Source organism: Rhea americana, unplaced genomic scaffold (assembly GCF_003343005.1).
Source record: "Rhea americana isolate MKP2758 unplaced genomic scaffold, rheAme1 scaffold_28, whole genome shotgun sequence".
Classification (NCBI taxonomy): domain Eukaryota; kingdom Metazoa; phylum Chordata; class Aves; order Rheiformes; family Rheidae; genus Rhea; species Rhea americana.
The window spans coordinates 6,463,036-6,477,747 of record NW_028186401.1 but is presented as its reverse complement, the minus strand read 5'-3'; the positions used below and the strand labels follow the sequence as shown (position 1 = coordinate 6,477,747).

The 14,712-nt window shown below is 38.5% G+C and overlaps 1 protein-coding gene across 9 annotated transcripts in view; it reads right to left on the bottom strand.

Moving 5' to 3' along the window:
- ZFAND6 (zinc finger AN1-type containing 6) overlaps positions 1–14,712 on the bottom strand; it is a 40,133-nt gene that overhangs the window by 19,085 nt on the left and 6,336 nt on the right. For 2 of the 9 annotated variants that reach the window (XM_085308701.1, XM_085308702.1), the window contains exon 1: positions 14,455–14,527. The exons of 6 other annotated variants lie outside the window; for them this stretch is intronic. The gene's annotated coding sequence lies outside the window, so the exon portion shown is untranslated. Of the gene's footprint in view, positions 1–14,454; positions 14,528–14,712 lie in introns of those variants that run through there. One more of the 9 variants, XM_085308696.1, reaches the window with a different exon arrangement.

Genomic DNA, 14,712 nt, shown 5'->3' with positions numbered 1-14,712 from the left:
GGAAAAGAAAACACTTTACAGTATTTTAGGCATGTTCCCTTGTTTGCTTTATAGTATACTTGTATAACCAGTTGCAGGAGCACTAATGAGAGGGAAGCGTACTAGAAGAAAGTACAAGAACCTTAAACTCCCTCTGCCCCAACACAACCCACAACATCTGCTTTTTGAAGACTACGGAAGAAATGGTCTCTTTTTGTATTACCTGAAACAAATTGCTGATTTTAAGCAGAAATCATCTCCATGTTTTATTACTACTCAATCAGTTCAAAAACAATTATTGCTACCAGAAGCCTGCAGAATTGTGTGTACCATGCTAAATTCTTCCCCTACCAACTCAATAAATGTTTGTAGTCTATTTCTCTTGTTGCTACACACAGATGCCTTTGTGCATCTGTAAGGCCTACTGCACCGAGAAAGCTCACATGTAACACACAGTCACACCTGCAGCAGCAGCAGCAGCATATTTCCCCTGCACTGGTGCACATTCTCAGAGGATGAATTTTAATGTGTACCAAGCAACAATCAAAGAACCATATAAAGGACACTCATGACTATATATAGAGTTGACATTGTTAAAACATTAAAACAGGGTAAGTTGCTAGACACCAGGTTCTCTAGTAAAAGAGCCATCTCTTCCAACACTCTGCAAAGTAAGTAACAAAATCCTTGTGTAAATCCTTTCCCCATAGAGCAGACACAATGATACTGGATTTTTAATTAAAATTTTTATATGCTACTAGTTTMAAATAACCAGTATTTTAAGCTTTATAGGCTTCAAATGTTGATCAGTAAGATTGAGGGAGCAGCATTTAGTAGGATTAAACACACATGGTTTAGAAATAATCTCTCTCTCTCTCAAAAAAAAAAAAACCTACAAAGAAGTCAACTTTCTCTTCATTTGTCTTCCATAAAGAAAAAGGTGGTCTCTTACATTCTAGTTCTCCTCATACTTCCTTTTCACTCTAGGATATCCATTCATAGGACATCTATTCTATTCCCATGCTAAAGTGTGTTCCATCACAATTTATTGTGTCTTATTAGAGATTGTCAACACTAAGTAAGCAAAGAGGTTACATAGCACACGGACAATTGCTATCATGTTACCAGCATTTTAAGCTGTGGTAGGGAAAGCAAGCACATCCTCACAGCAGCTATCAGCGTTCAGCCTCACATGTAATTTTGTGTTCTGCAAACACTCCCAAAATTCATTACTGGTATGAGACAGATCCCTCCCAAATGCTAGTTCTGAAGCAGAAGAGACCACCCAAATAGCACTCTGCTGCTTGAGCTACAGTACCAAACTAAATACAGCTTGCACTATACTGATGACAGCTTTAACTGTTTCTCAAAGAGAAAGACTATTTAGTTTAAGATGCTCTCTTCACTGTCAAGGAAGACGGACCAAAGCACATACAGATTTGAACTGACATTCAGCTCAAATCKCTTAAAAGATTAATTCAGTTTTAAAACAAGTAACTGAACTACTCCCTCCTCTATTCTAATCACCTTCATTATAAAGTTCAGCACTGATTTAAATAGCATCAGTGCTAAYAGTCATCTTCTCTTGCTAACGAAGCAAGGAAAAACTGCAAAATGGCAGTTTGTGCTTCTCAGACATATCAACCTCCGCTCCAGGCCCAAACAGGAGCAAGATATGAAGTTATGTAGAAAAAACATGTTTCATTCTACAGCATCTATTGGTACAGATGTTTGATACCACTTATATCACTGTATGAAAAGGCATGTTAGTACAAAAAGCAATCAATAGGAAATGCATTCTTCTACAGGCTTATCAAAACAAATGGCAAATAAAGGCCAAGAAAAGGGCTTTGTTGAATCTTGCTGCAGAAGTTTCAGAAGTGCTGTGTCAGAGGATATCACTCCACAGCAGAATCTACAGAAAAAGGGARCATAAACGCTGAGGCACTCTACCAAAAGCAGGGCACTATTGAGGGTATAAAAGCACTGGAAGCACAAATTAATAGCAAATTACAGAATAGCCCTGCTTTCTTTTTGCTCCACCATTCTCTCCCAAAAGACTCCAATTTACATTCACTGAGCAATCGTTTGTAGCTGTCTGCAGGCATTAGCAAGTCTCAGCAACTTGCTATAGAGCCAAAAAGAACTGGCAGATTTGAATAGGGGCCTCAGTCATTACAGTTCAGCCTAGCTTTCTGGTTGCAGTCAGAAATGTCATTTCATCTACAGCTCACTCTGGCTAAAACATTACAGCTGGTTCAGATTTGCCAGCACAAACTACATGCGTACTTACACTCTGACCCAGTTTCATCAGAATGTTTTGGGTTAAAAAAAAAAAACACACAAAATACACACACTGATTATGGTTAAGAACCAACTATGCAAGCAGATCTGTAAGGGCAGCAACCTCTTTGTTCATGTAGCAGCAGAGCACACAGCTGCTGCGTTTTTCAAAACACAGGAGTTATCCAACTTCCTCAGCACCGGAAGAATCTATGCATTTTAAAGCCTTCAATTTATTCCAATAAGCTCCAAGTTTTTCTTCTTGCTGACAACTAAATAAAGTTTTAAGTTGCCATTTGAACCACCTTGAAACAGACCTTATATAAGGCCTTAATATTGAAAATATAATCTTCAAGCCAGTGACCAACGACTTACATAACATGTTTTCTCAACTCACTTGACAAGTCATCTAATATCTACTTATGTTCTAGTCTATTCCTGTTGAACAGCTTTTTATTTTTGCATTTCATGCATAGACTTATTTTAGGTTAAAAACAAGAACAAGCACTTATATTAGATACTCCTAAYCAAAACTTTACAAAAAATGGAAAGAGTTACAGGAAGTCTTTTCTCCACTTCTAATCTTAAGTAATCAGCAAGTTTAGATCTCTTAGTACAATATATGTATTTTTTAATTTATAGAAAAAAATCTGGACCCTCAAGAAAGCTACCCTCCCCATACAGTTTTGAATCATGCAACACTGATTGGAGACTCAAGAGTGTTTACATGGCTCAGAATAAAACCAGGGGGAAAGAAGAGCTGCAACAGGTATGAGAGAAAGYAGAATCTCAGAAAAGGAAAGTGGACAGAAAAAGAAAGAATATAGGTCTTACGAAGGGAAGGAACATCAGCAACTTTCATAACTGATATGAGCCAGAATATCATAGTAACAGTATTACATCATTGCACAGCCCAGGAACACTTGGTATAGACAAAGCCTCTACTGTTAGAGCATTCATATTGTTAACTACAGCTGTCTGCTGTTGTACTCAAGGTTACATGAGGAACAAAAAAACCATTTCACTACAACCTCCACTCTTGCTTAGTAGGAATGGAAAGATGCACCGATTCTACATTGATATCAAAAGGATCACTGATAATAAGGATTCAGCTTTCTATGCATGTCTCCATACACTACACTATTAATAGATGTTACTTTGAAACACTAATTACTACTTGTGGCCATGCTCAACCTTTGCAAAGTACAGATTACTTACTAGAACAGTTTCAAGAAATCAAGGATTACTGTCTGTAGAATAAGGCACTTTGGAAACTCTCATTCATATGCATCTAATTGCTGTTCATAGACTTTAAGTGCTCGCTGCAAGCAAAACAGAAGAAAAAAAAGCAAGTTTTTGTTATTTGATTTCCAGAGTTTTTAGTACCTTCATACTAAATCAAGAGGTGATTCCAGGAAGTTCACTACTTTACTGAAGTGTCAGTCCTAAAAATAATGAGCATTTTTAACAGGTACATTTTAGTGACTAGTAAGACAAACTGCATTTTGTATACATCAGATTTCAGAGAGCGAGTACAACAGAAAAGAGTTTCATTAAAGTGTCAGAACTCCAGAAAGCGCCACAGTGAGGAATTTGCTTTCAATAGATGGTGCGGGATGGGAGGTGGAGAGGAATGCTCACGGCTTTGTGCTGAAGCATCTGCTGACTTCTACAGCACCTAAACCACCAAATGCAGCTACATATAACCTTCAAGATTTTTTCCCTTATTATGACACATTCCACATTCAGTTTAAAGCAGCAAAACACAAGTCAGCATGCCAAGATTTTATCATTTTTAGTACATCTGGACTTGCTGGTTCATCAAGACTAACACTGCAGCACCACTAGAAGCAGGTTCTTCAATATGACAGTATCCCAGCTCTGAAATTCAGAGAGACTGTAGTTTCTCTCTGATTGAAAAAACTGAACAGCATATTTGCTGGAGAGTAAGCATATCCTTACTCTCCAGCAGCCCAACACACCTGTAGGCAACTCCAGTTACTTCAGGAAATTTCAGCCCTAGGAACATCTACTACTAGATGCTTTCTGAAAAAGGGCACCATTAGAATACTCTAAGTCTCTGGTCTCTTCAGTGATGATTATCAGAAAACCTAAGCTGACAAAGCTGTATTCAGGCTGACCTCTCCAAAAGGTAATTATAAAAAATAAAACAAAGGAAAATCCACACACCAAAAATCACTTCTTGGGTTCAAAAGAAAAACAGCAAATAATCCTTGGAGCTGGACACACTTGTTTACAGTAAGACACRACAAGGACCTTCAATAATGGTAACTAGTTAAACATTAAAAGTGCTGAGAACATAATAACCACAGTTGTTCTGTAAATGGCAAAGACCATTTCTGAGTCAGTTATAGACCAAGAAAAACGAACATCAAAAAGGAGCATGTTATACATTTCCAGGAACAGTTTTTGTATTAGAATCTTTGGGAGTGTCCTGGTGAAAGAAGTCCAAGAGCATCTCTGAGGCCTGCAGATGGGACCCCAGCCAGCCACACCTGGGATCATGCTGTCCTACGCAAGGCACTGTAAGTCAGTGCACAAGCCAGAGAGATCTAGGTTTTTACCCCAAACATGAGTTTTATTTATGTAGTTAAGCCTACACAGAGTATCTATCTAGATTTAAGACAAGAGGTAGACTGTCTCTCTGGGTCTATTTTTGGAAGACATCTGTCTCTGATAAGACTGCAACAGAAATCTTACATGAAGTTATGTTTTTTTGTAAAAGATGGTATTATTAATAACAGCACACTCTGAGATAGTCATGTTCAGGCTTCTCCGCTCAAAAAAAGTATAAAAATTCAGACATTATATCCATTAAAAAAAAAAAAATCATCTCAGCAATTACTTGTCGGCAGTCTGCTACCTCAGTTGGCACAAGCTACAGTCTCCATCATGTACAGCTGAACTGGTGCCAAGTTACATCAGTTATAGATACTGCCTGATGAACCTTTTTCTTCAAACTCTAGAAATTGCTATCTCATAGGTGTACCTTGGTGCTGAGGTATCTAAAGCCAAAGACAACAGGAGCCTTCAGGAAGTCCTGTATGTCTGTCATAGCTCTACATTTAAAATGTATTTGAAATCTGACGGAGTACAGAAATGACTTCTTTTAAAGAGCTTTATAAAAGACATGAATGCTGATCTTAGACAATCCAAAGTTACATTCTGCTTTCTTTGGCATCATGTTTTGAGTCAGTCTTTTCAGAAACCAGAGGATGCTTAAAATTAGAATCTGAAGATTCTAAGATTCCCTGCATTCCTTTAAGAGCCCAGACTAAAGTTTAAAGCATATAAAAGCAGTGCAATTCCATAAACTATCTTTGATGCCATATTTAAAAAACGGGTTTGGCTTTGCAAACTGCTAAAAAATAATCTGCAGAAAAGACTCAAGCATTTACAAGATGGATACACACACACATAATTACCAAAAGAACAGACATTTAGTAATCATTTATTTTGAATGTCAGTAAGTAATTCTCTCAATATAGCATGTTTCACCTATTTTAAACATATCAAACCTAAGAGAGATAAAAGCCATTTTAACACAAGTGCGCAAAATAGACGGTTTCTTGCTATCGAAACACCTGTTGCTGAAAAGTGACAGTAAGCACAAAACACATTATAAAATTTTTTTTGCTTATTTGGGTTTTTTTTTTTTTTTTGGAAACAGCACAGCACTATGGAGAATTTTAATTAGCTTATGATGCTGCAGTTCTACATAAGACTGATGCTAATGGAGGTTCTGCTGTAATATTAGGGCTCCTAGATGTTAATAAATAAGTATCATCATCATCTTTTCTGGTTAGGGCATCTCAAATTCAACTCAACTTCTATGAATAGTATGATTATCATGCATGATGTGTTGTTCTATTTAGAATTATGCACTATGTCTAATTTAAGCATTCAAAATTATACAATATCCTTACTGTGGTTTGAAGGAGAACTCAACCTAAAGCTAAAGCCTGACCAAACACAGAGGGTATTTAGGGACAAGTTTTCAGCAGAAGAGGTATAAGTATGATATTCCCAGAGGCAAAGCTGCATTCCTTTTCCTTTTTTTTAGGGGGGGGGGTGGGGAAGGGCAGGGGCAATATACTTAATTTAGAGGACCCAAAAGTACTACTTTGCTTTAACCCCAATGCCATTCTGATTTTTAATACTGCAATTCCTGGAGAAGTCAGCCTAAACGGTTATGTTAAATGTCCAAACAAGTTACTGGATGACTAAATATAAAAGTCAGTCACTTTGCACACAGTATAGGAAGATACTACACAGTTGAACAACAATTACCCTGCTGGGCAAATGAAGTTCATCTTTCACTTATTAAACTGCCAAGCTGCACAGAAGATACGGATGTACCAACTAACTGGTTACTACCCATGAAGTCTTGCATCTTTCTTTAGTTTCCTTTTAATCATCTTTTATGCTGCTTTAAACACTGCAACATGTTAACAGAGGAGTGTATATGAAACCAATGTGATGGTTTCAGTATACAAGTGATTTGGAAATAAAATTAGCTTAAGATAATTCTGCCACAGTGGTGTAGTGCCAGAACTGATCTACCCTGAAGACTTTGCTCTTCAAAAGCCTGGACTGGTTCCTGTATCTGGTTCATAGTGCAGCTCCAAAGTTTTGTGCCAGCACAAACAAGGTGGCAGCAAAAACACGGGACTATCAAATTAGTATCAGAAGTGAACTTTAAGACACAGTCTCAATCAACAGTGTAAGCAATGGAAAAATGCAAGCCGCATGCATCAGCAAGAGGTCAGAGCTGAAAGTGAAATATGAGTTGCCCTGTATCAGCCTTAACTATCCAAGATCGTGTCAGATTAATAGATAAGGGACTAAGGAATTGCCATGAATTTGCAGCCATGTAAGGCATCCTCCTTTTTGAAGATGTCCCAAAATACACTATTTGTTCAGGTGGAGAAGTCATTTCACTGTCCAGGTAAAGCTTAAAAACTAGTGGAGGAAAAGAAATTTGAGGACAAAAGGCATTTTCATCACTGCTAGTATGGAACAGATGTGATTGTATTTTCAGTGTTTCTTTCTAAATTCATATAGAACAGACTGCACAGATTTCAGTTTCTCAATCAGAGCAGGACAAAAGCCAGAGTTAACTGCCAGCATTCGAGTAAAAGTGTGCATTGCAAAGACTGTACTTTAATCACCATGGCATCCTTTTTACCTACTAATACCCACTTCAGGTACAGTCTGTAAACCGCCTTTCCAACAACCAAATTTGCTATTCGTTCTGTTTTCAAACAGAACTCAGCTCTGTGAGCACACATTTCTAGTACAATGTCTCCCCCGCTTAACGTCCATAACACTTAGATCAGCAAGTTAAGAGTACAATAGCCTAAAAATAGCATGGCTGGATGCCACTGTCTCCCCCCTTTATGATTGTGCCTTTGTACAGAGTTCTTACCACAACTCTACACAGAAAAAAATACAGTCATAAACAGCTTTTAGGGAAGGACTGCATCCAAAAGGACTGAGCTGTTAGTGCTATGTGATCCTCTTTAAGCCACATCCTCAGAARTTTGCATTTTCAGAAGCATTCTGAACAAAAATTCTTAAAATATATCTGACTTGCCCTTCTCTTTGTATTCTCTTGCCACAGCAATTGTATTCAGCTAGAGAACAGATCAATAAAACACAGGGAAACAGCATTTTCTAAAGAAAGTAAAGTTCTTGATATAATGGAGAAGTAGGAAAACACAAAAAAGGCTAAATCTCACTTCAGTTATTTTACTTGCATATTAAAGCCTGTTCCCTCTTTATCCTTTCTAATGTGATACCAAAATTTGCTCATAAGATATCAAACTCTTTTGGGTAACTGTTAGCAAGATGTGGATTTCTCATGATGCTCATTCCCTTCCACGCACAACCACTGGCCAACAGGGCTTCTGCCACAAAAGAACAGAGAAAAATAGGACACAATATATTCCCATTTTTAATTGCATAAGGTCAGAAATAAGAGGGAGATCAGCAAGACCAGCACTCCTAAACCCGGCCTACACATTCACAAGCGCCACCAAGCTACTGCATTCTGTTAGAAGGATTCCACAACTACAACGTCCTCATCATAGCTGCAAAAAATAAAAGCCCAATGTGCAATACATTGCCTCCTACAAATCTCTATCTCAAACTCTGTTAGAGAAGGCTTAAAACAAAAAATAAACAAAATAACCTGTTGAATACTCATATCCCTTACATAAGAAAGTCACTAATTCTAATTCATAAGTATAAAGAGATACTTTCCCCCCCATTTTAACAACTAACATYGATACTGCTTAAGACAACACAACAACACTGCAACATGCATTTTACATTGTGTGCGCCATTCTGATTAAGTTCACCAGATAGCTCTATCAGGCCACACAGAGAAGCTTCAATAAATTCTTCATCTCAGGCCTTGACAGTTTGAGAAATTAAGGTGTCAGAGCTGTGGCAAGGACAGAAATATTCCTCAGCAGAACAGAACGGACTGATACTTCAAGCATTTTGATTGTGCAATGGGGGAGCTGAGGTAGTATACAGAAGGATAAGCAGATACAACTAATCAGGGATTTATTTATGTACAGAATGACTGAGTATAAACTTAGACCATGGGTCACATTATGACTTTGCAGAATGACAAGCTAATTGTTGTAGTAAGACAACATGTGGACAACAGCCATGTCAATTTAAAAAAAAAAAAAAAGATTCAGAAGTTCCATAGACACCAAGTTAGTGAAAAGCAAACGCAGGAAGATAACATTGATTTAAGTGACCAGAGGGTGAAATTAGACTTTTTTTTCTTTAAAACCACCAAGGCACTTCAAAGACAGTCAATTTTTCCATTGTCATATATAGGGGTTCTAAATCACAAACAAAGCACTAAGTCAAGTTTGACTAGACTTATTAGGAAGATAACCACGCACAACTACTATGCCAGTCATTTTTTAATTTTATTTATGAGATCAAATTTTCATTGCTCTCTAATATTAGTCTTAGTCCCAGCATGATTTGTTACACTCAACTCAAAGTTACGTAACTAGCTGAATATTGTTTTCAAGGTTAGAGTGTCTTCCTTCTCCTCTCCCAGTATACTTTAAACAAAAGCCATGAAAAATCAATATTTAAAACAATTCTATTGAGCAATTCTAAAGGCTCTTCTCTAAAACCTTCTGCTAAGTCCCTCAATATTGCTGCAATTATTTTAGTTTTATGATACCAAATCTATTACTAACTTAGAAAAATAATTACTTTTCTACTTACTTTTGATCAAGACAATAACATTTGGTTGATAATCAATTCAAATAAATATCTACAAAATCACTTTATCAAGGACTTAACATCAGCATCCAAGAGTATATCMTACTCGTATGATATCTGAATGGCACAACACCAACATAAAAAGCTTAATACTGATCAAGTCTACTAAGAACAACATAAAACCCTCATGCATCACCAGCAAAAGCTACCTTGTAAGCTTCTTACCCGATTTTAAATGGGCCAGGTAGGCAGAATAATCAAATTTTCAGTTTTTAAAATACCCTTAAAACAAAGACTTTTCCTGCCCTACTTGACAAAGGTGCAGACTCCAACACAAGGTCATTTTGTCCCACAAATATATTCTACTAGATAATAAAATTACAAAAGCCTTAAAGGTACTTATTCCATATAAGCATTTTAGAAAAACATCTTCAATTTGTTTAGGAGGCAGTATAGACAATTTCATCCTTCTTTGCCCATCTCACCTCCTTCCTCACCTGCCTCCCCAAGCAACAGCATGGCCAACTAGTTAAATATCTTCTTCTGACAATCTAACTGAAAGATAGCCTTTTGTATAAAAAGGCTTAAACGTGGTTTACATACAGAAATTCTACAGCTTTTTCTGTAGAACGAGTAGTTTTCCTTTTTGCCTCTCACCTCCAGGAAGAGCTCAGAACATTCTGTGGATAATAAGCGGCTTCCTCATGTAACATTTGGCTCTCATCAGCCCAATTCTGTGCTTATATTCAACGGCATAGACAATAAAACTGTCTAGCCTTCTGCCTTGTCTAAGCTAATAGCAAAAGTCATTTTTTTTTTTAAGGGGGGGGGGGGGGAGAAAAGCACCCTATACAAAACATCTAAGCAAGCTGAAAGCATCTCACTTCTGCCCTCAAAAATACTGCTATTGACTCCTGCTCTAATTTGGTTATGAAGTTTATACTTGTTTTCCTAATCCATCACATGGATAAAAATGCATTAGCACTGTGAATCATAGGACACACCAGCACAGTGCTGTCTTAAACCATGGGCTAGTTAAACTGTTCAGGTGGTTGTCAGGGCCTGCCAAGTCAGCTGCACTGTTTATAGTTTAATTCTACAGATACAGGATTATTACACTTCAGACTCTGACAAATACCGTATCCTGAAGGTTAGAGCGCTGTGATACAAATATAACCTGACAGAGCAGAATGGCTGGACAGGGGTGGTCTTGAGCATGGAGAACAGTGCAGAGGCAGAATTTCAGCTTCTGCAAGCTGGCTGAACCATTTAGTTAAAGGAAAAGTAGTATGTTCTGTMAGACTGCTGCTTATAAAGGAGCTATTTTTAGGAAATACTCAAATGCAAGACTTCATTTGTTTAACTAATACTCCAAAGATTGYCCTAAATTGATCTAAATGGAGCAGAAGATGGATAAAGTTAAATTCTTAGTTTATCTCATAATGCATAATTTAGTAGCCTAAAAAGTTACTTTTCGGATAAACAAAATCTGAGTTCCTCTCAACAACTGGAGAATGAGCAAACAAAACTTGACTGAGAAGAAATGATTTTTACACTGCCAAACCTTTGTTTTTGCTAATCTGTATTTAGCTTAAAAGCCCTATAAACACAGTTGGAAGAAGGGATCTGTTAAAAATATACCACCCCACCCCTTCAATTAAGGGCTGAGAAGCTTGTGACACATCTGAGACATCCAACAAGAACAGGGAAGGAGGACTTAATGTTCCTGATATTTCTAAAAGGTAAAAAATAAGCATTTTTTTAAAAAAAACCCAAGCCTTCCATGCCTCTGCTACATAGATTTTAAAACAAGCACAGTCCCAAGTTATTTTCATTCCTCTGTAGGTAATATTTAATTATTTTCACAAAACCTTAATACTGTGTAAACATCACTGGCCAGATCATCTGCCCCACCCAGGCTGAGCTCCACACTGCAGGAGGCCAACTATCTCGGTAAGGAGTCCCTGTATCTGAGCAAGAGCCTCCGCCTCCGCCACCAATCTTCGACGAGCACAGCTGTGAAAGTCAACAGCTACCGAGCTCACCACTGCGCCAGATCTTTGCTAGTTAACAGGGGCAAACCCACATCTAAAGCTATGGACAGGATGTCCCCTTTTGGACACAGCTGAAGCTCTCCAAGATGACATTACTCCCCTCCCCCATTCCCTTCTGCCTTGGGCACACAGCAATTAGCATAAATGATCACTAAACCATGGGGGGGGGGGGATCCAAAGCCACCCTCATGGGACAGCTGCCCTYCCCAAGGCTATGGGCACGTTTTACAAAGCTCAGCCCATGGGAGGTGCATAGCCTTCCCTACGTAATATTAAACTAGTGTGCAGAGTTACCATTGAGGCAAATGGAGGGCCACCCACTTCCCAACACGGTGAAGTGGTGTAAGTAGACAGGGTGGGGGGCGAAGAGYTGGTAGAAGAGAACAGTTGGTGGAATGCAGGGCACAGATCCCCTTTTCCTCACTAAGAGGGGAAATAAAATTTGGTCCTGTATTTTGCATGCAGGTTTATAATCACTTTAAGAATCTCTTATTCACATCAGAAATGTATATTCCATCCTGGCAYGAGAAGCAGACACATAAATCCCACAGCACACAACACATTCACAATGTTTAAGATTTGCAGATGGAGCATGTGCAAGAGAAGGTTTTATGAACTAGAAGTGCTGGAACAACCAATCAGCATGTGGGGACAACACAGGTCCTGCCAGCGACAGCTCTGAATGCAAGCAAGAAACATTTGCTGTATCCTGAATACAGAAGTTGTACAGCTGTGCCAGCAAAGTGGTATGTTTATCCTTTAGGGCAGATTTGCTTTCTACAAACAGCCTGCATCAGAACTGTATACATGTGGTGAGAGCTGAGCACTTCACTTCTATGCTGAAGAAAACAGGAAATTTGGCCCCAGATAACRCATCTTTCCTAAGTTTGGGGGAGGCAAGGGGAGGGGCTGTAGAAGAAAGGCTACTTAAATAATCAAGTAGTTTGAATCGAATTACCTGATGTATTGATTTTTTTCCCACTCTAAGCAAAAGCAGCTTTTGGTTAAGCATAGCATTTAATACTACACACATGCTTAAGTTCATTTAATTTTTCCTGGGTGAGTTTAAAACACATACYCATGACATACATTAGTTTATGCTTTCATTTCCATAAACATATCATCTTCTTCTTGTCCTCACCTGAGACATGAGATCTGGCCACTCAGTCTAGGCCTAGCATCAGCCATCAGTTAAGAAATGAATCAAAAACTGATATTTAACACTAAYATATCCCTTTCTCTAGTATCTCCCCTTACACAAGTGATCTGGCCCACCTCTTGGATTAAAAATCTTGTATACTTACTGCTCACTTTAAAGCAGTATTTGCAGGGTTTAAATACACTGTACAGCATTAAGAAATGCTGTAAACAGATGAAAACACACAGAAGTGAATTGATACAGACCTGTAAACCACTGGAGCACAGCAAGATGCCAGTGTGCGAAGATGCTTTGACATACATAAAAGCCGCATATTTTGGAAACAAACACAACAGTTCAATGTAAACTGCAAGMAGGAGGTATATTTTAATAACCATGTTTTTGTTTACCTTCAGCACAGGTTTAAGCAAATGCTTTCCACTGTCATTTGTAACATTCTCRCTCAATTTTCACAGCCATTCTTCTATCACCTTGACTAATAATACAAATCCCATCAAACTCATTACTTAGATTCAACAAGTATTAATGCCATGAGTATTTCCTTCCAATTCCCAGGAGCAGGTGTGTATACGCACAACTGTTTTTATAAAAACAGAAAATATTTCGGGAAGCAAGAAAACACATTCATTATTCTGAAAGCATTGTTCTGTACGTGGCCTCATTTAACATCCCCGTCAGAGATACAGAAGAGACACAACTAGAAAGTCTTCATTCTCACTAGAAACCCCCTGTTTCCTGACTCCACTTCCTGCTCTCCTCCCTCTCATCCCCATGCCATACCACCCACGGTAAACTATGCATTTCCTATTTCTGATGACCTTTAAGATGGGGGGGGGAGGTCGAAGAAAAGTATCTCTAAAAATAGTGTTATGAAGGCCACAAAGGACAAATCTGGTACAGAAACTGAAAATAATCCTCACTCAAAGACGACACTCACTATCATCAGGCAATACAGGATTCAAAGAGATTCTGACCAATTCCAAAGAAAACCTCCCCTCCTTCCCTTTAGCTGGAAGGATAGTAGCTGCAACACAGGACAATAACACTTAATTTTCCTGCCTGTGTTTGTAATAAACTCTCACAGATATTCTGAAAAACTAGATTAAAGAGAAAGAGAAAAATTACAACATCTTAGTTTTTAATTCACCTTCATTCAAAATGCTGAAGATCTAAATGAGACATCTTATCAAGAACACATACAGAAAACATCATAGCAGTCTTCAGTGATATAGCCATCGACAATTTAAGACAAATGTCTTGGAGCAAATGCTATCATTGAATAATCCAATAGCAGCTGTCATAATTAGTTAGCTCAAATCTCATCAGAATCAGAGAAGTTAGAGTTAAAATCAAGCTCTCTTCCTGTAAGCACTGTGCAACTCTAGAACAGCAGCATTATCTTCCTTATTTTAGGATTAACATTGTTACCTAAGGTAAGGTGGTACAACTCGACCTTTCCCGATTAAAAAAATCGGTGCAGGCCAATAAATGACAAAAGAAACTCCGTCAAGTTTGAATCTCTCAACACCTTATTTCCTGTCTAAAGAGCCCTTTTGTTCTGCTTCCCTGCATAAATGTTAATATTCTGCCATCATTAGGAAACAAAACAATGCAGAAAAAGCCACACACGCATGAACTTAAGTGCCTCAGAAGGCAAAATAAAGAAACGCGACACGATTAGAACCAGAAAATTCCTACCCACAGAATCTGCACAATTTTCTGTTTGCTTCACCCCAGATTAACTTCACTTGAAGCTGTACTTCGGGGCAACCTAGCCTGGACGCCGAGCCCCGCCTCCCCCGCTGCCATTGGCCGAGGCGGGCAAGCTCCGCCCCGCGAGCCAGGCTCGGCCCTCTGATTGGCAGCGCCGCGTATCCATTATTTAAAGAACTTTTCCTTGCTAGCAGGTTAGGCTGGGCCGGCTCGAACACCCGGGGCGAGCTGGTTTCTTAAAGG